Source organism: Coffea eugenioides, chromosome 1 (assembly GCF_003713205.1).
Source record: "Coffea eugenioides isolate CCC68of chromosome 1, Ceug_1.0, whole genome shotgun sequence".
NCBI lineage: Eukaryota > Viridiplantae > Streptophyta > Magnoliopsida > Gentianales > Rubiaceae > Coffea > Coffea eugenioides.
In genome coordinates this window covers 11,056,004-11,082,415 of record NC_040035.1, presented here as the reverse complement: position 1 = coordinate 11,082,415, position 26,412 = coordinate 11,056,004, and the positions used below count along the sequence as shown (strand labels likewise).

General features: G+C 33.3%; 1 pseudogene; it reads left to right on the top strand.

Annotated features, from left to right (window-relative positions):
- On the top strand, positions 1–25,953 carry LOC113767736 (annotated as a pseudogene).
- The last annotated feature ends 459 nt before the right edge of the window (positions 25,954–26,412 follow it).

Genomic DNA, 26,412 nt, shown 5'->3' with positions numbered 1-26,412 from the left:
ATGCGGAAGAAGGTTGAGGTGGAGAAGAATGAGTTGAGGAGAAACAGTGAAGAATTGAGGGAATGGGAAAAGCCAAATGGGGTTGTTGAGGGGTGGTGGGGAATGTGGGCGTTTGAGAAAATAATGGAGTGGTGATTTTGGGGGTTAATAAACGAAACTGCAGGAGTTGGAATTGGGCGATGATGATGATGATGATAGTAAGGAGGAGGAGAAGGAAGCAGTGTGGAAAAGGGCTTTAGAGGAAGCGGCTTTTGGAGAGGGAAAAGGGAGTTGGGAAGATGGTGTCCGAAGGCAAAGAAAGAGGGAAATGAGTTTTGTCTGAAATTTGGCTAAGTGTTGAGTGTTTTTCTTCCAAATCAACTTTAAATGACGTCGTTTCTGCTTCTTTTAGAACCCCGCCTCTACTCTTTCAATTTTCAGCTTCCCGCTTCCACTATTGCACACTAAAAAATACGCCTTGTCTCTAAATTGTTGAACCTTTTTTAATAAAAGTAAAGCCTTCTATCTCTTTTTCTTTTCCCAATCTTTGTGTAATTAACATTGTTTATTATGTTGAGCTTTTTCATTTCACAAGTTATATTAAAACTTTGGAATATGAAAATTTAGTATTTTTTGATTTTTTTCTTTTTTTTCTAACATAGGCTTTTTAGGATCTCTACAAAAAATAATGTTCAAAAACTAAAAGGCTTATTAAAAATATATTTATGATTCAAAAAAAGACCTTTTAATGTAAATATTTTTGGTATCAATTTAATAATTTTATCAATTATGCACGAATTGTGGTTTGACAAGACCAAACAATCTGTTTAGTTGATCAAATAACCAAAATGGTTTACTAATACATGCATGAAACACTAAATCTATTTGATACAAGTACTGATTCATACACCATAAAAAATTTGATTATTGTAAATTGTACTCCCTCTGTCCCAATGAATTTGTCGTGCTTTGGGAATCCCACATTTTTTCAACAGTGCTCCGATTTCAAAAGGTAATGGGTTATGTTCCAAGAATGCCCCGGTTGAATTAGCTATGCAGCCTGACGTGTTGCTCCATTGATGGTAGGATAGAGTAGTGATATGATTGTGGGACCCATACATATGATATATTTTCAAGCCCTTTTGGAGAAAGTGCAATGCACGAATCCTGCTGGTTCTAACGTGACACTCACACACCATCACATGAAAATTCTCTATTTCACAGGTGAATTTTGGGGCCCACTAAAATATAAGAATCTTGTTGTAAGATTTAAGGGTATCAGTGGAAATCGGTGAAAGTTTTTATTACCATTATTGGTAAGTGACACTAATTTTGGGACGGACTAAAAAGGAAAGCATGACACTTCTAATGGGACGGAGGGAGTAATACATAACAAACGCCAGTCATGCAATTGTCAAGATTTTTACTTAATTTCATATTAAATTTTATTATTCTTTGCCATTATTTTCACACTATGTTAATCAGTAATTTTCCATATGTTGTCAAGAGAACTAAATAATGAATTCATGATATTTTTTAACTTTATAACAAGGTATTAGCTAAATTTGGAATAATTAAAAAATAGGTATACATTTTTTTTACAATACCTTCCTTATTTTGCCAATGATAAACACAAAATAAAGTGTAAAGCATAGGGTGCCATAATAGAATTAATAAAATTGGTTTATCACGTACGAGGCTAAATTGCAAAAGATAAGGTGTCATGGTAGAGTTAATGAGATTAGTTTACCACATAAGGGGCTAAAATATAAAAGTTCGGTTGTCATAACATAATTAATTAAATTTATTTACAGCATATGGGCCATATAGAAAAAATTAGGGTGGCATATGGGGCTAAAATGTAATAGTTAGGGTGTCATATAGTAGAATTAATAAAATTTATGTACAACATATGGGCCATATTGAAAAAATTAAAGTGGTATGTGGGGTTAAAATGTAAAAATTAGGGTGTCATAGTAGAATTAATAAAATTTATTTACAACATATATGCCATATTGAAAAAATTAGGGTGACATAGTAGAATTAGTGAAAGTAAGTTGGGAATAAACACTTTGGACAGTGACGACTAGTTGTTGTCACTAATTTAGAACTGACAACTATATTGTGACGATATTTTAAGTTATCACTGTAGGACCAATTTCAATGACAATCTATTTTCCAGTCGTCACAATAGTGATCTCCCGCCACACTGGCTAGTTGCGCACCATCCATATTGTGACGACTTATCCCATGTTGTCACTGTTAACGGGTGAACCCACAATCAACTATGACGACATTAAAACTCGTCACTAAAGTTTTCAATTGTGACAAGTTTCTCTGTTGTCACAGAGAATGTTGTCACAAAAGGCCAATTTTCTTGTAGTGTAACCAAGTTAAGATGGCAAATTACCTCTAAGATATAATGGAAACAAAAACTAGCCTATAGCAAGTTTAAGTTTAGTTTTCACAAGAAAGGGATGCAAGCAGTTGGTTTTGCAAATCTAAGATAGTCTAAGCACAAGTTTTTTTTCAAGAGAGGCTTAGACTACCTCTATTTATAGGCAAACCAAAAGTAAAAGTACATGAACTTCACTTAATGTCCATTTATGAATATAGTATACCAAATACATGAACTAATGAACTTAATGTATCTTCATTTAATGTTCATTCATGAATTTAGTACTTCAAGTACATGAATTGAATAGTTCCATGAACTAATGAACTTAAGAAGATAAATCAATGTATCTTCACTTAATATTCATTTATGAATTTAGTACACCAAATATATGAATTGAGTGATTTCATAAATGAACTAATGAACTTGAAAAGATACATCAATGTACCAATGAATCTTATAGAAAATTCAAAAATCAAACTTCTAGACATGAAAAGAAAGATCATGTCACAAGTCATGATCAATTTTCATACTACAAACTAATTTCCAACACATATATGTCTGTTTACATCGATTATGTTTATATGTTATTGTAACAAAATATGTTTTTCTATGTAACATATTGCACTGGCTCCTTGGAACTGATCAAAGATTGTTAATCAGTGGAAGTATAGGGATATCACGCTGCCGGCCGCGAATTGGACGCTCAACTGAAGACAGCTGGAGAAGATGTGATATGGAAAACATTTGAAAAATTCGAGCACGATGAACCGATTGGAAATAAAGGAGGTAATCAGGCGAATCCCTCGATCGTATAACCATTAATTTCTTATTCACTAGTGCTGGATTGTGCCTAGAAACTAAAGATTTGTGTATCTTTGGAATTCGAAGTCAACAAATTTCCAAAATAGATCGTTATATTTTTAACTGTTATAATATTCTTCGTGCAAGTTGCATTCATGTTACAACTTAAATTCGAGCTTTTCCAGCTGACGGCCAGCAAAAACAAATCATGTTGATTTCACTTTTGATCCTACCAATCGCGTTTTCTCTATTTTTTATTATTGTCGTTTTTCATCTCTATCTTCTAGCTCTCTTCTGTTTTCTCTTTTCTTTCTTCTTTTCTCGCCATGCAACTCCTTAAAGAAGTCTATGGTGAATACACAACCAACTGAAATTTATAAATACTATCACTGGTGAATTGTTAGTAGTCTTAATTTAGTACTTGCATATCAAATCTCAAACGTAAACAAAGGTCACCCTCGTTTTTATTTCTAATTGTACAATCTTGTAATTAAATAATACTTGTTAACATACCGCTACATGGTCGAAAACTAAAAATGGTACAGGATAGTGCCTAGAAACTAAAGATTTGTGTTTCTTTGGAATTCGACGTCAACAGATTCCTAAAATGGATCTTATATTTTTAACAGTTATAATATTCTTCGTGCAAAATGCACACATGTTACAGTAAAAAAATGAGCCTGGTGTAAAATAAAACCTCATGCTTGCATCTAAATTCAATACATCTTAAAAGTTGGAAATAACTGCAGGTAGTTTCCTGATTTTCCGCAGAGAAGTGTTCTTGAAAGAGTGATGACATTGCTGTATCTGGACTTCATCCCACTGAATTGCATCTTAAAGAGCAAGAGGGGATGGAGGAGGAGGGAGGAAGGACGGGGAGGGTGAGGAAGGGGGGAGGAGGAGGGGTGGAGAGTGTGGCAGTTAGGGGTGGCAATCGAGTCAAAAACATGTTAACGGGTCAAGTCAAGAATTGGGTATAACAGGAGATCCGTTGACCCGAACACAACCCACTAACCTTTGACTGGTCAATATGCCTGACTCGAACACAAGATTTTTAGGTTAGCGGGTCACCCGAATGACCAGAAACATAATTCCAATTTACTAATCTACTGCTATAATTTCTAACAAAACCAATTCTGCCCAAGACTAATTATATAATCATTTACTAAAAATCTCAATAAAATAATCTCAAACCAAATCTGAAATAAATTAAAAATTAAAACACCGTAACAGTATTTTATCGCAAGCCAAATCTGAAATAAATTAAGAGATTTTTAAAGTAAGAAATAACATAATACATAATTTGTCCAAATATAGCAATTCCAACTTCACACAAATTAAACAAATTCATTTAGGAGTAAGTATCTAATGCCTTTGGGAAAAAAAATAACTTAGTTTAGTTAGATAAATTTTTTTTATATTTATTAAATTATTTTTAATTCATAAACAGGTTATCGGGTCAACCGATGGGTAACCTGAATTCGACCTGTTTTCTTTTCGAATTCATCGGGTTCGACCAGATTCTGACCTGAACCTACGAATTCTCAACCCCAACACATTAATTTTGTATTAGATTTACGTTGTACTTTTAGGTCGTGTCAGAAATTGTCACCCATAGTGGCAGCAGTGGAGGATAGAGGAGGTGAGGAAGGTGGTGGTATCTAATGGATGGTGATGGAAATTAATAAAATTGAAAAAAATACTCCAATAAAAAGCACAGCAGAATACATTGCCAAAAAACACACAATCTATACGACCCATCTACAGTAGAAAATTTTTCAAATACACTACTATAGTGTAATTTTTTAAATACACCTCAAAAACATCTAATCCATATGACTCATCTGCAATAGAAAGTTTTTTACATACAGTACTAAAGTATAATTTTTCAAAAACACCTGATCCGTACGGTTCATTTATAGTGGAAAGTTTTTCAAATACAGCACTATAGTGTATTTTTTTCAAAATACCATTAAAAACTCCTAATCCATACGATTCATCTATAGTGGAAAGTTTTCAAATAAAACACTATAGTGTAATTTTTCAAAATACTATTAAAAACACCTAATCCACACGATCCATAGAATATCAAGCCTAGAAAATTCAACTGTACCTACAGAATGAACTAGAAATATACTTTATGGGGCAAACAAAACTTTGACAAATTTAAACTTAAGTATATAACATAACACATTTTCAAATTTTTGTTGAGGCAAGAGTTTAAAATTATAATGACAGTTCAAACCCCTCCGCACTACCTTCTACTTCTTTCGAGGAATACATCTGTTAGTCATCATTTGTAAATTAAAAAACATAATTGGCCAGCCTCTCATATGTTGATGCATTTTTTCAACATTTTGTAAATCTTGATTCTTGCACAAAAAAGCAACTCAATTTTCACAAAAGAATAATATTGTCATCCAAATTCAAGGTGCAAAAGAATTTACAGAGTTTTGATGCAAAAAGGTTCTACCATGTCCTTAAGATTTTTCAGTTTTTTTGGGTACAAAAACGTTAACTTTGGCTTGGAATGAGGTCATTTCCCTTTCTCCTTAATCTTTTCGAAAATAAAATGAAATTAAGAGAAGAATTATATACTTTCCTCTAGAAATCTGAATGTTAAAAGTATACCTTCTACCCAAAGTAATAGAAAAGAAAAAACTTCTACCAAAAATAAGAGAAAATAAAAAGAACAAGAAACTATGTTTGACAATATCTTGAGCATTATAACAGAAAATTTAGTGTTTGAGCATTATATATATCGAACTTGTCAAACAGAAAACATTAAATGGTCATTTGGCATCGAGTTTTGAAACTGAAAGAAATCTTGAAAAAAAAACTATTTTATTCTACAAATGTGTGTTGACCTAATCTTCTTGCATCGAAGCTTCCCATGTATTCAGGGATCACGAGCATGGTTTTGCATGTGCTTGAACCTGAACGTGCATTAGTGAATACGAAAAACCTATGGTTCATAACAATGTCAAATCCGACGAAATTCCATCCTAGAAGGAAGCTCACTCCTTCTCCCCTATATATATAGCTTGTGCTCGACTAGCAATTTGCAACCGTAAAACAAGCTATGGAATTCCTTGGGCATCTCCTTCTTGCTGCACTTCTAGTTACTTTTCATGTGCTTGCAGCAAATGCCCAACACCGTGGAGTATTTCCAAGTGCTCGTGCCTTAAATAAAATTGATCGTAGTGCTGTCCCCTTATCTCCAAGCTTTGGTATAGATGTACTCAACCGGAGCAGTTTTCCCAAAGGGTTCATCTTTGGGGCTGCATCTTCTGCTTATCAGGTTCGTGATCTATTTATATGTAGTATACATGTAGTTCAGGTGCTCATTCAATTGGTCATTATTGTAATGCTAGACTCTAGCTTTCGTTCCCATTAAGTCAGTCATGCTTCTCATTTCTAGATGTTCTAAAATATTTGTTATGCTTAAGAGGTCAAAGCATAATTTTTATGAATCTTCATTTTATCTCGTCCTATTTAATTATAGTACCTCATTTTTTTTGTTAATTATTAAATTTTTGCCTATTTGAAGGTAAGAGAGGGAATCATCGACCAGACAACATTACCATCACTAAATTATCTCTAAAAAGTTCTTATTATCTTTCTCCTTCCTTTTTTTTTGGGGGCCCCTCCTCTGTAAGCATTCCTAAAATGTTGGAAGTGAAACAAGGATTCAACAATTGCGACGCTGAGAATAATTATGACTTTCTCAAAATTTTTGTATAGGTTGAAGGCGCTTGGAACATTGATGGCAAAGGTCCAAGCAACTGGGATGTTTTCACTCACAAATTCCCAGGTTTACAGTTTTAGAACTTTTTTTGCCATTAAAACAGTGATTTTTCCCCCGCTCACTTAAGCGTGGAGGCATTAGGGACGCTCCGTGTCATTTTCTTGAGCACAGATCTTCTTTACTTCAGAATATATAGATTGCATAGCAGAATTGAAAGATCCATATATACACATGGTCACATATATAGTTTGCTCAGATGTGAACCACTTCTAATATTGGGCATTCAATTTTGGGCAAGTTATTTACATGAAAAACGTATACTTTCGAGAATTTAATATTGCTATTAGTATATTGGTCCATCTATCCTATTAATTATTAATTACTACAACAAAAGAAAAAAAAAGCATTGGTCTATGCTATTAAGTTTCGCACTTCTAATGATTACCACTCTCCCTTCTCCAAATTATTCATCACATCCTAATAAATTGTTGCACAAAAAAAATTGTCAAAACTAGTAGCCTAGTCTGACCAACTCCATTCTGAAACTACAGGTAAAATTTCAAATGGCAGTAACGGAGATGTGGCAGCAGACTCCTACCATCGATATAAGGTAATGCAAACCAAATCCTTTGGCTGAAATAAGTTAATAGTAAAGCCAAAATATCATACATGGAAAAATAGGGCACGAAAATCAACGACCCCGCAAAAATATACCTAGTTAGAAAAGAAAATCTGTTATTTCTGTTTATTTACGTTGACTACAATCGTTGCCACACAAAAAAAAAAAAAAATTGAAGTGCGTCTACAATGCTATCTTTCTCGTGTGACAGGAGGATATCAAACTCTTGAAGGAAATGAATGCAGATTCTTATCGCTTCTCAATTTCTTGGCCTAGAGTAATTCCTCGTAAGGCTTCACTATGTAAACCTTTATCTAGCGACAGTTTAAGCCCGTTTAATATCTACCAAGTTTACCCAAATTGGAACATATTATATTGTTACTAAGCTATACAATGATTTGCAGATGGCAAGATTAGCAAAGGCATAAATGAGAAAGGAATTGAGTACTACAATAGGCTCATAGACGAAATTCTTGCTCATGGTATATAAAAATCCAATGCTTTTTAAGACCGTATGATCTTGATCATTTGGTTGTGTTCATCTAATTCAACATCTTTGAAATTTGAAATGCACAGGTTTAAAGCCAATTGTGACAATTTTTCACTGGGACTTGCCCCAAGCCTTAGATGAAGAGTATGGAGGCTTCTTGAGTCCTAAAATTATGTAAGTCAAGATCCCTCTTCCTATAATACTACTATCACAACCTAATTGATATTAATGAACTCTAAACATGGGTGATAATTTAGTCTAGAAGTGATAGCAAGCAACATATACAACACAAAATAGTTTATTTTCCAAAAAAAGGAAAACGAAAAAGGAGCAAAAATAGACATACATAACACAATTTAGGTTATTTTGTTTATTCCACATATATCCAGTATAGCAAAACATGATTCTGCGCACTATAAATATTATAGCAAATATAACAACTGGTTGGAACCAAATAGAAGACAACCTTCACTTGCCCTATTCTATCAAATTCAGCCCAAGAAATCATTTATGCAATCCAATGATAGTGTTCTATATACTGTAAGAGTCAAGATGCTTTTGGCTTTTGGATTTGATGACGTTTTATACTTTCCAGAAAGGATTTTCATGACTACGCAAATCTACTGTTTGCGAGGTTTGGTGATCGAGTGAAAGATTGGATCACATTGAATGAACCTTGGACCTTTAGTTCAAATGGTTATGATAGTGGATCCTCTGCTCCTGGTCGATGTTCTGCTTGGATGAATAATAACTGCACCGGTGGAAATTCAGGGACAGAACCCTACTTGGTGGCACACCACCAACTTTTGGCTCATGCTGATGTAGTTAAATTATACAGGAGAGTGTATCAGGTTATTGTTGCACTTCTAATTCAAACTGACATAGAATTTGATCGTAATCAATATTGAGTTCCATAATTACTATTACTAATTGAATTGTGCATATGGTTTAGGCTCGCCAAAAAGGACAAATTGGGATTACACTAGTCGCTGAATGGATGGTGCCATTTTCAAATTCACCTCTTGATCAACGAGCAGCCATTCGTGCCCTTGATTTCATGTTTGGATGGTAAGTGTGCGAATAAACGTTTGATGAAGAAGATTGCTAACAAAGTATGTATATAAATGGCCTTTCGAAAAAAAAAAAAAGCCCTTTCGAAAAAAAAAGAAGTTTTTTCGGCCCTCATTGAGGCTTTAGGAAATCGAAGGCTCTCTCGGCTTAAATACAATTAAGTTGTACTAGTTCAACATGATTTTGTCCAAGCATCTAACTTCCGATTTTAAAACTTCACTTGGCAATTTATTATTATTATTATTTTTACTTTAACGTCTTTCCAATGGATACCTAATCTTCAATGTAAAATTCTCTTTGACCATAGTGTTTTTCCCAATTGGTGCGCAGCCTGCACCCAATGGTGCACCTAATTTAAATAAAAATATTATATGAATGTGAACACTCAGAATTATATTGTTTTTCTTGGTAATAACACCTCAAAACTCTCTTACCGAATGCCAATTGATCACTTGCTTGCTAAACCAGTTACTGCATGTCAAAGAGTTTTTGAAGTCTGGAATAATCTTTATTTTCACCAACATCTTTACAAATTAGATAGCCACATACTACAATTATGTAGGATGTTAACTTCTTGTATTAGTCCCCATTTTAACACTTACCCATAGAAATGCCCCGCGTACACAGATTAATATTCTCGTGTAATATTAGGAATGCTTTCTATTAGAAAGATCAAGGTTTCTTAAAATTTTCATGTTCAACATGACGGGTATTTTACATACGTGCAAGCTAAAAAATACCGAATTACACCCGTTCACTGCAAGTATACAGATCAACTAGTAGTTTAGGGTATATATCGGGTCGATCCCACAAGGAAGAGTGAACAATTACCGGTATTACTAAAGCTTCTCTATTATTTAGACTATCAATGAATTATAGCAAATTTATCCTACTGAAATTATACAAAATAACAAATAAAAGCTCCTTAGGTTGTGGTATCCCTAACTACTCATGCAAGTGCTATATTTGGATCATTAATTACTACATCTAGGCTAATTATGGTGTAATTTCCTTATGCATTTGAATCCTACTTTCGTAGTGAATCAATTATACTTATAACTAATCCATACCTATTCTCATGGTTATGAAATTAGCTACAAGTTCATTTCTTCAATGAAATTACATGAAATAAATCACTAAAAACCACATAGGTGCACCTCTACTTTCGTGAGTGTACTCCCTATGTTTAGCACTTCTTGAACTAGTGTTAAATCTCAATTTTCATTGCAGAAATAACACCTTAGATAATCACAATTAATGGTACCAGATTAATCATGATTTAAAGAGCTAAAGTGCTAAATAACTTGCTCAAATACTAGCAATCAAATAGCCAAATAATAAACACTAACAATCATAGGAAGTTCAACCAAACCCAAGGTATAAACTTTAAAAACACATATTAAATATAAAATCCAGAACTTGTATATTAACTAAACTTGGAATCAAATACAAAAGATAAAGAGTTTGGAAGGAATACAACCCTTGTCACATGAGCTTTCTTCCTTGCCTTCTTCATCCTCCATTTTCATCCTAATCTAGATAATATACAAGAATGGATGAACTACACTAGCTAAACTATCCTACACAAAGGAAATGGAAGAACTACATTTCTGCACTCTTCAAGCTTCTCCCGTATCCTCCCCCTCATAGACCTCAAATGTCTCTACATATAAGCTGATGAAAAGTCCTTCCCTTACCAGTCATAAATTTCTGCTATGACTCTCCACTTTGATTCTCCAAATCTGGATTTGTTAAGGGAGTCAAAAATAATGGCTTTTGACTTGGAACCTTGGCTATATCTCTTCCTTATGTCTTCTGAAGCATGTGCAGCCTACGTTTTCTCTCCAACTCTAGCTGGAAAGTAGTGTGAAGATGAGAAAAATGGCTGAGCAAATTACAGAAATTCGGCTGCCATACACGTTTTTACTTTTGACCTCACTTCAACTGCATTTTTCTCCATGATGAAGGCCGAACTGGCTTTTGTGCAAAACACAAAAGTTGTAGCCCTTTGAATTAGAGTTCCAATGCTTCAAGAATCATCTAATTTGGAGATCGGTGGACTGAGATATGGTCAAAATACCATAGACTGGTCAATTCTGGGCTTCAGCTTTCGACCATCCAGATAAGTTTCTGTGTTTCGACCTTTTGACCAAGAAAACGGCTGAATTGGACTTTGATGTCTCATACCAAATGTAGATATATCTCTTAGCTTCAAAATGGTACCAAGATCACCTTGATCCGATCATTGTAGCTCCTGATATAGTCAAAATACGAAAATGTGTCTGAGTTGTGAAAGCTGACTTTTCTTGATTTTTGTCCTCAAATTGCATTTCTTCCTTTTACACTTCATATTTTATTTTCACAACTTTAATCCATCATCAATAATCCAAATATATTCTCAATGCACTTCATTTGATGATTGAATCATTAAACCTACAAAATATGAAGTTTTTACCATAAAAATCCATAAAATGCAATGTTTAGCCACTTTAACATAAAATGTAGTTTTTTACCAAAACCTTAGTTATTCTAGTTATAAAACTAAATAATCAAACCAAAATTAACTAATAAAACACACTAAAAAATACGTAAAATAAACTCTTATCAAATACCCCCACACTTGAATCATTGCTTGTCCTCAAGCAATAAAAATACAAACCAACAATGATCCAAAATTTGAAAATAAACATATGTAGCATTTCAACTTCATTTCCTCAAAACAAAGTAAATAACCATTATGCAATTATTCAATTAAGTTCAAGTACTCATAATATCAAGTAAAGGAGAGCCAATTATACCGTAATTATAACAAGTTTAATTCAATTTCTCATTCTTACTTAATTTCATACGCAAGTAACTCATATGGTCAATAATATGCTTCCTAAACTCATGATCATTTCTTATTCTACTTAAACAGATATTTATTCATATAACGTAGCTAAATATTACTTAAGTTGTGAAAGTGTCTTTTGACGCGAGAATCGACATTTTTAGATGAAGATCACCGGTTACTCAACACTTCACATACTCAAGTTGCTTTGCATACTCTTAATTCAAGTACCGTTTTACGCGAAAGTCGACATTTGTAGATGAAGACTCCCGGTTACTAAGTACAAGAATCATTGGAGTAGAATAGATCTTTTTTTTTTCTTCTTTTTTTTCATTTTTTTTTTTTTACAGCAAAGATAATAATAAATTCCTCAAAAGAATAATCATGAGAAGAGTATTGCACTTATTGACCATATTTATCACTTAACTTATAAAATCCAATAAAGAGAAGAAATTTCATCAAATATGCAAAAAAAAATATAGGTATAATTTTCTCCACTTTAAAAGATATACTTTCCTACAAATGCAAAAATTATAATCACATAATAGTCATTTCCAAGTTAAATGAGAAAAGAAGTTTCCAAATCACATATATTTATCTCAAATGTAGGAGGAATTTGAACTACTAATGGTATGGAACTTGGTACCCCTTGGATAAAATCGAAAAGATATGAAACTTTTTGGGGCAAGTTTGCAATTTTGGACAAGATTTTAGAAAAATTTTGAATTTTAACACAAGTCCAATATTTGCAACTAATAATTCAATCACATACAATGTATATAATCTCAATTCAATTTTGAATTTTAACACAAGTCCAATATTTGCAACTAATAATTCAATCACATACAATGTATATAATCTCAATTCTCCCCCCACACTTAACATACACATTGTCCTCAATGTGTAAGAAGGAAAATCAAGATAAAAAATAATAATAATAATAATACTCCCCTATTGTTGTGATTGAATATGAAGCTTCAAGGTATGTTGTTCGCTTGTCTTCATCGCTTCATGAGTTCCATTTGGTAACCATTAGTGATATAACCTAAAAATGGAAAATGAGAAACAAAAGTGATAACAAAGGCTTAATAAACATATAACGGCGATCCGTAATTCCTAAGCCTTTGTGGTGGTGATGTACCTATAGAAAATACACAATAAGCAACTGAAGGTACAAGAAAATATATGAGGAAAAGAAGAAAAAGAGAATCAAGGAAGCTGCATTTTTTTTTTTTTTTAAAAAAAAAGGTGCTCAGAAAACGCGACTCATCAAAACGCGCCATCAAGCCGCGTTTTATGAAGTCGTGTTTCTTCACATATCTTGCAGAATCGAAAACGCGACTACGTGAGAAAACGCGACTTTAAGTCGCGTATTTGAAGGCGCGTTTTTGGTTTCTGAACAGGCTGTAAAACGCGACTTTGTAGAAAACGCGACTTCCTGTCGCGTTTTGAAGGCGCGTTTTCTTCATTATAGGCACAGAATTGAAAACGCGATTCAATGAAAACGCGATTCAGAGGCGCGTTTTCTTGAGAAACGCGTTTTCTGCTGCGAATTTTAGCAGAAATTCAACTTTTGCAAAATTACAAAAGGTACCCTAATTACTCAAAATGCATCATAGATCATTTGTTTGCTAAAATATTCAATGCATGCACATGTAAAATGATCAAAACATGCATTTTAACCCCTTGTAACGAATCAAAAACAACAATTACTCAAATCGAGGGGTTGAGTTCCTTGATCAAACTTCGCCTTTTTCACCTCATTTGGTCACTTTTGCTTTCATTTCCAATACCTATAAATGAAAAATAACGAAATAACTCAAACACATACTTTAAACATAAAATCACACCAAAATAACATAAATAACCAAAACATTGGGTTGCCTCCCAATAAGCGCTTTTATTTATAGTCGTTGGCTCGACTATTGAACCTCATTTTTCAAGGAGGCTTGGTTAAAGAATAATCCACCATTTTAGGTCGTGGTGGATCATTAAAAGGTGACTTTATAGCAAAAGTCACATGTTCTAATGATGTGAGAGATGGAAGTGGCTTACCTATTCCAAGTGTTTCATGAATATTACCTTGAAAATACACCACTTGAGAACTTACCAACAGGGATGCCATGAGAGGATCTTGGGCAGCAATACCCTTAGAACCTATACTTTCAATGCACTCCTCAAGAGGGGTGAAAAATGAGTCATTAAAACTCACCTCTTGAGGCTCAAAGTTAGTTCCAAAGATATTATCATGTGAAATGGATATTTGCTCATTAAAACACAATTGAAATTCATCATTTTCATCAAAATGCAACCCATTTTCACATACAACATTCCTACCATTCATGCTAGGATCATTTTGCAATTTATTAGAAGAACTAACCTCACACAATGCATTCAATTGCTCATTTATTCTGCCAAAGTGAGAAGTTAATTCATCTATTCTTTTCTCAATCCTATCAAAACGGTCGGAAGTCACATTAGCTAATTTTTCTATAGCTAACTCCCAAGATGGTTTTGCTTTATATTGGACATTTTCAGATTGGTAATCATAAAAATATGAAGAATCACTATAAGTACCATGATTATCCCAACCATAAGCATTAGCACTATATCGATCAAAACAAGGATTGTAATGCTCTAATTCATCATAATAATCCACATTTTGTGCTTGCATATGACGGGTATTTTACATACGTGCAAGCTAAAAAATACCGAATTACACCCGTTCACTGCAAGTATACAGATCAACTAGTAGTTTAGGGTATATATCGGGTCGATCCCACAGGGAAGAATGAACAATTACCGATGTTTTCAAACTCCTTTATTATTTAGACTACCACAAATATAAAATTTAAGAAAATAACACCAGAAAGCTCCTAGAGATATGGAATTCCTTACTACTCTTGCAAATGAGATTATCGGTTAAGTGAATGCTATTATCTTGATTAGTTATGGCGTAATTTCCTAATGTATGTGAAACCTACTTTCGTAGTGAATCAACTATACTTGTAATTAAATCATACCTACTCTCGTGGTTATGAAATTAACTACAAGTTCATTTCTTCTATGAAATTACATGAAACAAGTCACTTAAGCCGCATAGGTGCACCTCTACTTTCGTGAGTGTACTCCCTAGGCTTATCACTTCTTTGAACTAGTGTTAAATTCCAATTTTCATTGCAAACTTAACACCTTAAGATTATCATAATTAATGGCCAGTTAATCATGATTAGATAACCAAAAGTGATAAATAGCTTGCTCAAAATAATATGACCAAATAACCAAATAAACATCATTAACAAAATATAGCAAGTTCAACCATAACTCTAGGCATAAACTTTAACTAAACATATTAAACACAAAATCCAGAATCTTATATATTAGCTAAACTTGGAATCAAATACAAAAGATAAAGAGTTGGAAAGGAAAAATAACCCTTGTCACATGAGCTCTTTCCTTGCCTTCTTCATCTCCTTCTTCATCTTTGCCTAGCTAATAAACAAGAAGGATGAACTACTACTCTATACTAAACTAATCTAACAATAAGAGAATGGAAAAGCTACATTTTTGCAGACTCCAAGCTTCTCCCGTATGCTCTGCATGTCCTGGTTGCTCCCTATATAAACTGCTCCAAAAGCTCCTTTTCCATTGGTCCAAATTTGCTGCATTTGATTTCCAAATCTGAAATTGTTAAGATAGTCAATAGCCTTTGTTTTTGACTTGAAAATATGCCAACTTTCTTGCCCTTTTGTCTTCTAAAGCATGTGCACCGAATTCTCTTGCAGATTGTAGCTGGAAAGTAGTCAGAACACAAGAGAATTGACTGAGCAAATTGCAGAATTGCGGCCAGAAAACGCGCCTACACAAAACGCGGTTACAAGTCACGTTTTGTGTACTCGCGTATTCACTTTGTCCTTACTTCAACTGCGATTTCCTCTATCATAAAGGCTGAACTGGATTTTTTGTAAAACACCAAAGTTGTAGCCCTTTGAGTTAGCTTTCCAATGCTTCAAGAATCATCCAAATCTGAGCTTTGTAGCTTGAGATATGATCGAAATACTAAACACTGGTCAGAGCTCTGTTTTCCACTTTGGACAGCTGAGTTGAATTTCGGTATTTCAACTTTTGGACTATGAAAACGGCTGAACTGGACTTTGATGTCTTCATACCAAATGTAGATATATCTCTTAGCTTCAAAATGGTACCAAGATCACCTTGATCCGATCTGTGTAGCTCCAGATATAGTCAAAATACCAAAACGTGTCAGAGTTGTCAAAACCTGACTTTTCTTGATTCAAATTGCATTTTTCCTTTTTACACTTCATATTTTATTTTCACCACTTTAATCCATCTTCAATCATCCAAATATCTTCTCAATGCACTTCATTTGATGATTGAATCATTAAACCTACAAAATATGAAGTTTTTCCCATAAAAATCCATAAAATGCAATGTTTAGCCATTTTAACATAAAATGTAGTTTTTTACCAAAACCTTAGTTATTTTAGTTATTAAACTAAATAATCAAACCAAAATTAACTAATAAAACACACTAAAAATACGTAAAATATACTCTTATCAAATACCCCCACACTTGAACCATTGCTTGTCCTCAAGCAATAAGAAATACAAACCGACAATGATCCAAAATTTGAAAATAAGCATATGTAGCATTTCAACTTCATTTCCTCAAAACAAAGTAAATAACCATTATGCAATTATTCAATTAAGTTCAAGTACTCATAATATCAAGTAAAGGAGAGCCAATTATACCATCATTATAACAAATTCAAATCGATTTTTCATCCTTACCTGATTTCACAAGCAAGCAACTCATATGGTCAATAATAATGCTTCCTAAACTCATGATCATCTTTTAATTCTGTTTAAAAAGATATTTATTAATATTACATATCTAAATATTACTTAAGACGTGAGAATGCCTTTTGACGCGAGGATCGACATTTTTAGATGAAGATCACCGGTTACTCAACACTTCACATACTCAAGTTGCTTTGCATACTCTTAATTCAAGTACCGTTTTACGCGAAAGTCGACATTTGTAGATGAAGACTCCCGGTTACTAAGTACAAGAATCATTGGAGTAGAAGAATTTTTATTTATTTTCTTTTTTCTTTTGTTTTTTGTTTTTCTCTTTTTCTTCATTTTTTTCATTTTTTCATCATTTTTTTTTCTTTTTTTTTTTATAGCAAAGAGAATAATAAGTTTCTAAAAAAATAATCATGAGAAGAGTATTGCACTTATTGACCATATTTATCACTTAACTTATAAAATCCAATAAAGAGAAGAAATTTCATCAAATATGCAAAAAAATATAGGCATAATTTTCTCCACTTTAAAAGATATACTTTCCTACAAATGCAAAAATTATAATCACATAATAGTCATTTCCAAGTTAAATGAGAAAAGAAGTTTCCAAATCACATATATTTATCTCAAATGTAGAAGGAATTTGAACTACTAATGGTATGAAACTTGTTACCCCTTGGATAAAATTGAAAAAATTTAAATATTTTTGGGGCAAGTTTGCAATTTTGGACAAGATTTTAGAAAAATTTTGAATTTTAACACAAGTCCAATATTTGCAACTAATAATTCAATCACATACAATGTATATAATCTCAATTCTCCCCCCACACTTAACATACACATTGTCCTCAATGTGTAAGAAGGAAAATCAAGAAAAAATAAAAATAAAATAATACTCCCCTATTGTTGTGATTGAATATGAAGCTTCAAGGTATGTTGTTCGCTTGTCTTCATCGCTTCATGAGTTCCATTTGGTAACCATTAGTGATATAACCTAAAAATGGAAAATGAGAAACAAAAGTGATAACAAAGGCTTAATAAACATATAACGGCGATCCGCAATTCCTAAGCCTTTGTGGTGGTGATGTACCTATAGAAAATACACAATAAGCAACTGAAGGTACAAGAAAATATATGAGGAAAAGAAGAAAAAGAGAATCAAGGAAGCTGCATTTTTTTTTTTTTTTTTTTTAAAAAAAAAGGTGCTCAGAAAACGTGACTCATCAAAACGCGCCACTAAGCCGCGTTTTGTGAAGTCGCGTTTCTTCACAAATCTTGCAGCACTGAAAACGCGACTAAGTGGGACAACGCGACTTTAAGTCGCGTATTTGAAGTCGCGTTTTCAATTTTTGATCAGGCTGTAAAACGCGACTTTGTAGAAAACGCGACTTCCTGTCGCGTTTTGAAGGCGCGTTTTCTTCATTATAGGCACAGAATTGAAAACGCGATTCAATGAAAACGCGATTCAGAGGCGCGTTTTCTTGAGAAACGCGTTTTCTGCTGCGAATTTTAGCAGAAATTCAACTTTTGCAAAATTACAAAAGGTACCCTAATTACTCAAAATGCTTCATAGATCATTTGTTTGCTAAAATATTCAATGCATGCACATGTAAAATGATCAAAACATGCATTTTAACCCCTTGTAACGAATCAAAAACAACAATTACTCAAATCGAGGGGTTGAGTTCCTTGATCAAACTTCGCCTTTTTCACCTCATTTGGTCACTTTTGCTTTCATTTCCAATACCTATAAATGAAAAATAACGAAATAACTCAAACACATACTTTAAACATAAAATCACACCAAAATAACATAAATAACCAAAACATTGGGTTGCCTCCCAATAAGCGCTTTTATTTATAGTCGTTGGCTCGACTATTGAACCTCATTTTTCAAGGAGGCTTAGTTAACGAATAATCCACCATTTTTTGTCGTGGTGGATCATTACATGGTGACTTTATAGCAAAAGTCACATGATCTAATGATGTGAGAAATGGAATTGACTTACCTATCCCAAGTGTTTCATAAATATTACCTTGAATATGCACCACTTGAGAACTTACCAATGGAAATGTCATGAGAGTATCTTGGGCAGCAATACCCTTAGAACCTATACTTTCAATGCACTCCTCAAGAGGGGTGAAAAATGAGTCATTAAAACTCACCTCTTGAGGCTCAAAGTTAGTTCCAAAGATATTATCATGTGAAATGGACATTTGCTCATTGAAACACAATTGAGATTCATCATTTTCATCAAAATGCAATCCATTTTCACATACAACATTCCCACCATTCATGCTAGGATCATTTTGCAAATTATTAGAGGAAATAACTTCACACAATACACTCAATTGCTCATTTATTCTGCCAAAGTGAGAAGTTAATTCATCTATTCTTTTTTCAATCCTATCAAAACGGTCGGAAGTCACATTAGCTAATTTTTCTATAGCTAACTCCCAAGATGGTTTTGATTCATATTGGACACATTCAGGTTGGTAATTATAAAAATATGAAGAATCACTATAAGTACCATGATTATCCCAACCATAAGCATTAGCACTATATCGATCAAAACAAGGATTGTAATGCTCTAATTCATCATAATAATCCACATTTTGTGCTTGCATACATGTATTAGTAGCATGATAACCTCCACACAAGTCACAAATCACATGATAAGAATTAAAAGCATTAACATTCCTTCTCTGCTCAATTTCATGCATCATGGTGTCCATTTGAACTTGTAACTTAATTACATCAAATTTTGCCTTTAAGCACCTTAAACCATCTTCAAAAGACATACCTTCAGTAAATTCTTGGTTACCTCTGTTGAAGGAGCTTTGCACTAGGTAACCATCCATTGCCAATCTTTCATTTCTCAAGCTTTGTCCTCCAAATTGACCTACCCTCCTCATTATCTAAAATTACTTTTAAACAATCTCAAAAGTAAGATCAGTTAAGAAGATAGATTCCAAGACACAAACTAAAAAAAAAAAAAAAAAAAAAATAATAATAATAATAAAATTGACTCAAAAAAAAATGACATAAAACACACAAGATACAACAAAAACAACAAAAATAAGAAAAATTGTCTAAATTAATAAAGTTGCTCTTCACACCGATATTGCCAAATCTTCCCCGGCAACGGCGCCAAAAACTTGGTGGGTATTTTACATACGTGCAAGCTAAAAAATACCGAATTACACCCGTTCACTGCAAGTATACAGATCAACTAGTAGTTTAGGGTATATATCGGGTCGATCCCACAGGGAAGAATGAACAATTACCGATGTTTTCAAACTCCTTTATTATTTAGACTACCACAAATATAAAATTTAAGAAAATAACACCAGAAAGCTCCTAGAGATATGGAATTCCTTACTACTCTTGCAAATGAGATTATCGGTTACGTGAATGCTATTATCTTGATTAGTTATGGCGTAATTGCCTAATGTATGTGAAACCTACTTTCGTAGTGAATCAACTATACTTGTAATTAAATCATACCTACTCTCGTGGTTATGAAATTAACTACAAGTTCATTTCTTCTATGAAATTACATGAAACAAGTCACTTAAGCCGCATAGGTGCACCTCTACTTTCGTGAGTGTACTCCCTAGGCTTATCACTTCTTTGAACTAGTGTTAAATTCCAATTTTCATTGCAAACTTAACACCTTAAGATTATCATAATTAATGGCCAGTTAATCATGATTAGATAACCAAAAGTGATAAATAGCTTGCTCAAAATAATATGACCAAATAACCAAATAAACATCATTAACAAAATATAGCAAGTTCAACCATAACTCTAGGCATAAACTTTAACTAAACATATTAAACACAAAATCCAGAATCTTATATATTAGCTAAACTTGGAATCAAATACAAAAGATAAAGAGTTGGAAAGGAAAAATAACCCTTGTCACATGAGCTCTTTCCTTGCCTTCTTCATCTCCTTCTTCATCTTTGCCTAGCTAATAAACAAGAAGGATGAACTACTACTCTATACTAAACTAATCTAACAATAAGAGAATGGAAAAGCTACATTTTTGCAGACTCCAAGCTTCTCCCGTATGCTCTGCATGTCCTGGTTGCTCCCTATATAAACTGCTCCAAAAGCTCCTTTTCCATTGGTCCAAATTTGCTGCATTTGATTTCCAAATCTGAAATTGTTAAGATAGTCAATAGCCTTTGTTTTTGACTTGAAAATATGCCAACTTTCTTGCCCTTTTGTCTTCTAAAGCATGTGCACCGAATTCTCTTGCAGATTGTAGCTGGAAAGTAGTCAGAACACAAGAGAATTGACTGAGCAAATTGCAGAATTGCGGCCAGAAAACGCGCCTACACAAAACGCGGTTACAAGTCACGTTTTGTGTACTCGCGTATTCACTTTGTCCTTACTTCAACTGCGATTTCCTCTATCATAAAGGCTGAACTGGATTTTTTGTAAAACACCAAAGTTGTAGCCCTTTGAGTTAGCTTTCCAATGCTTCAAGAATCATCCAAATCTGAGCTTTGTAGCTTGAGATATGATCGAAATACTAAACACTGGTCAGAGCTCTGTTTTCCACTTTGGACAGCTGAGTTGAATTTCGGTATTTCAACTTTTGGACTATGAAAAAGGCTGAACTGGACTTTGATGTCTTCATACCAAATGTAGATATATCTCTTAGCTTCAAAATAGTACCAAGATCACCTTGATCCGATCTGTGTAGCTCCAGATATAGTCAAAATACCAAAACGTGTCAGAGTTGTCAAAACCTGACTTTTCTTGATTCAAATTGCATTTTTCCTTTTTACACTTCATATTTTATTTTCACCACTTTAATCCATCTTCAATCATCCAAATATCTTCTCAATGCACTTCATTTGATGATTGAATCATTAAACCTACAAAATATGAAGTTTTTCCCATAAAAATCCATAAAATGCAATGTTTAGCCATTTTAACATAAAATGTAGTTTTTTACCAAAACCTTAGTTATTTTAGTTATTAAACTAAATAATCAAACCAAAATTAACTAATAAAACACACTAAAAATACGTAAAATATACTCTTATCAGCATACATGTATTAGTAGCATGATAACCTCCACACAAGTCACAAATCACATGATAAGAATTAAAATCATTAACATTCCTCCCTTGCTCAATTTCATGCATAATTGTGTCCATCATAACATCAAATTTTGCCTTTAACCACCTTAAACCATCTTCAAAAGACATACCTTCAGTAATTTCTTGGTTACCTCTGTTGAAGGAGCTTTGCACTAGGTAACCATCCATTGCCAATCTTTCATTTCTCAAGCTTTGTCCTCCAAATTGATCTATCCTCCTCATCACCTAAAATTGCTTTTAAACAACTTAAGAGCAAAATTAGTAAGAAGAATAGGTGATAAAATGCATACACACAGAAAATACTAAAATGACAGAAAATAACATTCACACAATAACTAATAAAATGTCTAAACTAATAAAGTTACTCTTCACACCGATATTGCCAAATCTTCCCCGGCAACGGCGCCAAAAACTTGACGGGTATTTTACATACGTGCAAGCTAAAAAATACCGAATTACACCCGTTCACTGCAAGTATACAGATCAACTAGTAGTTTAGGGTATATATCGGGTCGATCCCACAAGGAAGAGTGAACAATTACCGGTATTACTAAAGCTTCTCTATTATTTAGACTATCAATGAATTATAGCAAATTTATCCTACTGAAATTATACAAAATAACAAATAAAAGCTCCTTAGGTTGTGGTATCCCTAACTACTCATGCAAGTGCTATATTTGGATCATTAATTACTACATCTAGGCTAATTATGGTGTAATTTCCTTATGCATTTGAATCCTACTTTCGTAGTGAATCAATTATACTTATAACTAATCCATACCTATTCTCATGGTTATGAAATTAGCTACAAGTTCATTTCTTCAATGAAATTACATGAAATAAATCACTAAAAACCACATAGGTGCACCTCTACTTTCGTGAGTGTACTCCCTATGTTTAGCACTTCTTGAACTAGTGTTAAATCTCAATTTTCATTGCAGAAATAACACCTTAGATAATCACAATTAATGGTACCAGATTAATCATGATTTAAAGAGCTAAAGTGCTAAATAACTTGCTCAAATACTAGCAATCAAATAGCCAAATAATAAACACTAACAATCATAGGAAGTTCAACCAAACCCAAGGTATAAACTTTAAAAACACATATTAAATATAAAATCCAAAACTTGTATATTAACTAAACTTGGAATCAAATACAAAAGATAAAGAGTTTGGAAGGAATACAACCCTTGTCACATGAGCTTTCTTCCTTGCCTTCTTCATCCTCCATTTTCATCCTAATCTAGATAATATACAAGAATGGATGAACTACACTAGCTAAACTATCCTACACAAAGGAAATGGAAGAACTACATTTCTGCACTCTTCAAGCTTCTCCCGTATCCTCCCCCTCATAGACCTCAAATGTCTCTACATATAAGCTGATGAAAAGTCCTTCCCTTACCAGTCATAAATTTCTGCTATGACTCTCCACTTTGATTCTCCAAATCTGGATTTGTTAAGGGAGTCAAAAATAATGGCTTTTGACTTGGAACCTTGGCTATATCTCTTCCTTATGTCTTCTGAAGCATGTGCAGCCTACGTTTTCTCTCCAACTCTAGCTGGAAAGTAGTGTGAAGATGAGAAAAATGGCTGAGCAAATTACAGAAATTCGGCTGCCATACACGTTTTTACTTTTGACCTCACTTCAACTGCATTTTTCTCCATGATGAAGGCCGAACTGGCTTTTGTGCAAAACACAAAAGTTGTAGCCCTTTGAATTAGAGTTCCAATGCTTCAAGAATCATCTAATTTGGAGATCGGTGGACTGAGATATGGTCAAAATACCATAGACTGGTCAATTCTGGGCTTCAGCTTTCGACCATCCAGATAAGTTTCTGTGTTTCGACCTTTTGACCAAGAAAACGGCTGAATTGGACTTTGATGTCTTCATACCAAATGTAGATATATCTCTTAGCTTCAAAATGGTACCAAGATCACCTTGATCCGATCATTGTAGCTCCTGATATAGTCAAAATACGAAAATGTGTCTGAGTTGTGAAAGCTGACTTTTCTTGATTTTTGTCCTCAAATTGCATTTCTTCCTTTTACACTTCATATTTTATTTTCACAACTTTAATCCATCATCAATAATCCAAATATATTCTCAATGCACTTCATTTGATGATTGAATCATTAAACCTACAAAATATGAAGTTTTTACCATAAAAATCCATAAAATGCAATGTTTAGCCACTTTAACATAAAATGTAGTTTTTTACCAAAACCTTAGTTATTCTAGTTATAAAACTAAATAATTAAACCAAAATTAACTAATAAAACACACTAAAAAATACGTAAAATAAACTCTTATCACAACATGAGGAAACGTCTAGTTCTCCTCTTGTAAAGTTACGTCCTGTGAATAAATTTTGGAGTGGTGTCCCTTCCCGACCCGTTTGGTAAGTAAATTTTTTGGGTGTTTGTCTAAAACTTTACTATAACTTACTGTAAAAGTTTTTTAAAAAATTTTTGAAGTGTGTAAATTTTTTAATATTTTGAAATGTATTGTTTAAAAATTTTTTAAAACCTTTGAAAAGTTTTTTGAGATTACTGTAGCTAAAGTTTTTAAAAAACTTGTAGCAGATAAATTTGGCAAAACACTCAAGTGCCAAACAGGGCGGTTAGCCAAAAAACAAAAGAGTGCATGCCTACAGAGCTAACACCTATTCAATAAAACGCTACATTCAATGAGAACTAGATATTGACACCTATTTTCTATTGGCATGTGTTACAGGTTTATGAACCCCTTGGTATATGGTGATTATCCCGCTTCAATGAGAATTCTTGTCCGCGACCGACTTCCCAAATTTACACCAAAGCAATCTAAAGAACTGATAGGGTCATATGATTTTCTTGGATTAAATTACTACACAGCTAATTATGCTGCCCATGTTACAACTCCTCCAAATAAGGTGAATTTAAGCTATAGCACAGACCAGCGAGTTAACCGTACACGTGAGTTTACTTCAGCTTGCAGCATAAATAGTTTCAAATTTTGCAAACATTTTACAAGAAATTTATTCATTATTTATTTTTATTATTAAATTTTGAATAACTTAACGTTGCGCACTATAATGTCAGCGAGCCGCAATGGGAAGCTCATTGGCGCACAGGTAATTAAAATGTTTTAATAGCGTACAATTATATTATATCTTCCAAGTTCCAACTGTTGAATTTTAATAAATCAATTGATATTTTGAAAATATTTTGTATAACTCCATGCAAATTTCGAAACTGACTATGCAGGCTGGTTCAACTTGGCTTCATATTTATCCAAAAGGGATTTGGGATCTCCTTCTCTATGTAAAAACAAAATACAAAGATCCAATCATTTACATTACAGAAAATGGTACATCTCAGCACTTTTCTTCTTCTCCTCCTCCTTTTAATATATATATATATATATATATAATTTTATTAATGTGCTCTCTTAGTAACGGTACTCTTCTCTTGTGCTCTTCTTCTTCTTCTTATTCTTCTTCTTCTTCTTTTTTATGTAATTTTTATCAAATCACAAGAATAATTCATACCACATGCACTCCTACATGTTACTCTATTAACCGGCAATGATGGCTACCCAATGTGCATTAATCTTAACTTATATCTTATTCTTTCAGGGGTTGATGAAGTAAACAATCCCACATTACCACTTAAGCAAGCTCTTCAAGACAGCTTTAGAATCCGATACTACTATCAGCACCTTCAGTATGTTCGAAAAGCAATCAAGTGAGTATCTTCAAATACGTCAGTGAAAATCATGAAACAAATTACTTGGTCAAGTTAATTAAACTTTATATTTTGAACCCATTAATGGGGCTTTATTTCACTAAACTTTGTTCATTTTTGTGTTTTATATAAATGTAGAAATGGCGTTAGAGTGATGGCATACTATGGATGGGCAATTATTGACAATTTTGAGTGGAGTGCTGGATATAGTGTCCGTTTTGGAATCAATTATGTAGACTATAGTACCTTAAAAAGATTCCGTAAGCTCTCTTCTTACTGGTTTGAGAGATTCCTCCGCAAGTAAAAGTTCACATATTATTCAGCAGCGACATGAGGTGGCCATGCTTAGCTCTATTCCACTACGAAGATGCAACAAAGTGGAAGACAACATTTGCCGAACTTTATTCAGTTTCTATGCTCTTTTTTTTTTCCTAATTCAGTTTCTATGCTTTGATTCAATAATTGAAGAATGAAGAGGAATGAATTGTAAGACTTGTTGTTGTTGATCAATATTATTACTTTTTTTAAGAATGCAAATCATGCTAATCCAACTGAATTTTTTTATCATATCACTCAGCTCCCTAATATGTTGAGTTTCGATCATTATGGTCCTTTAAGTTTAAGCAATTACAACTAGAAATTTTTGGATGAAATAATGTGTGAATTGAATTAAATATACGATAAATATGATCCTAAATTTCTAATAAAACACTTTGTATTGGCACAACATTATTGGAGCTTTTGTCCCTGGTCGATGTTCTGGTTGGACACAAAATAATTGTATAGGTGGAGA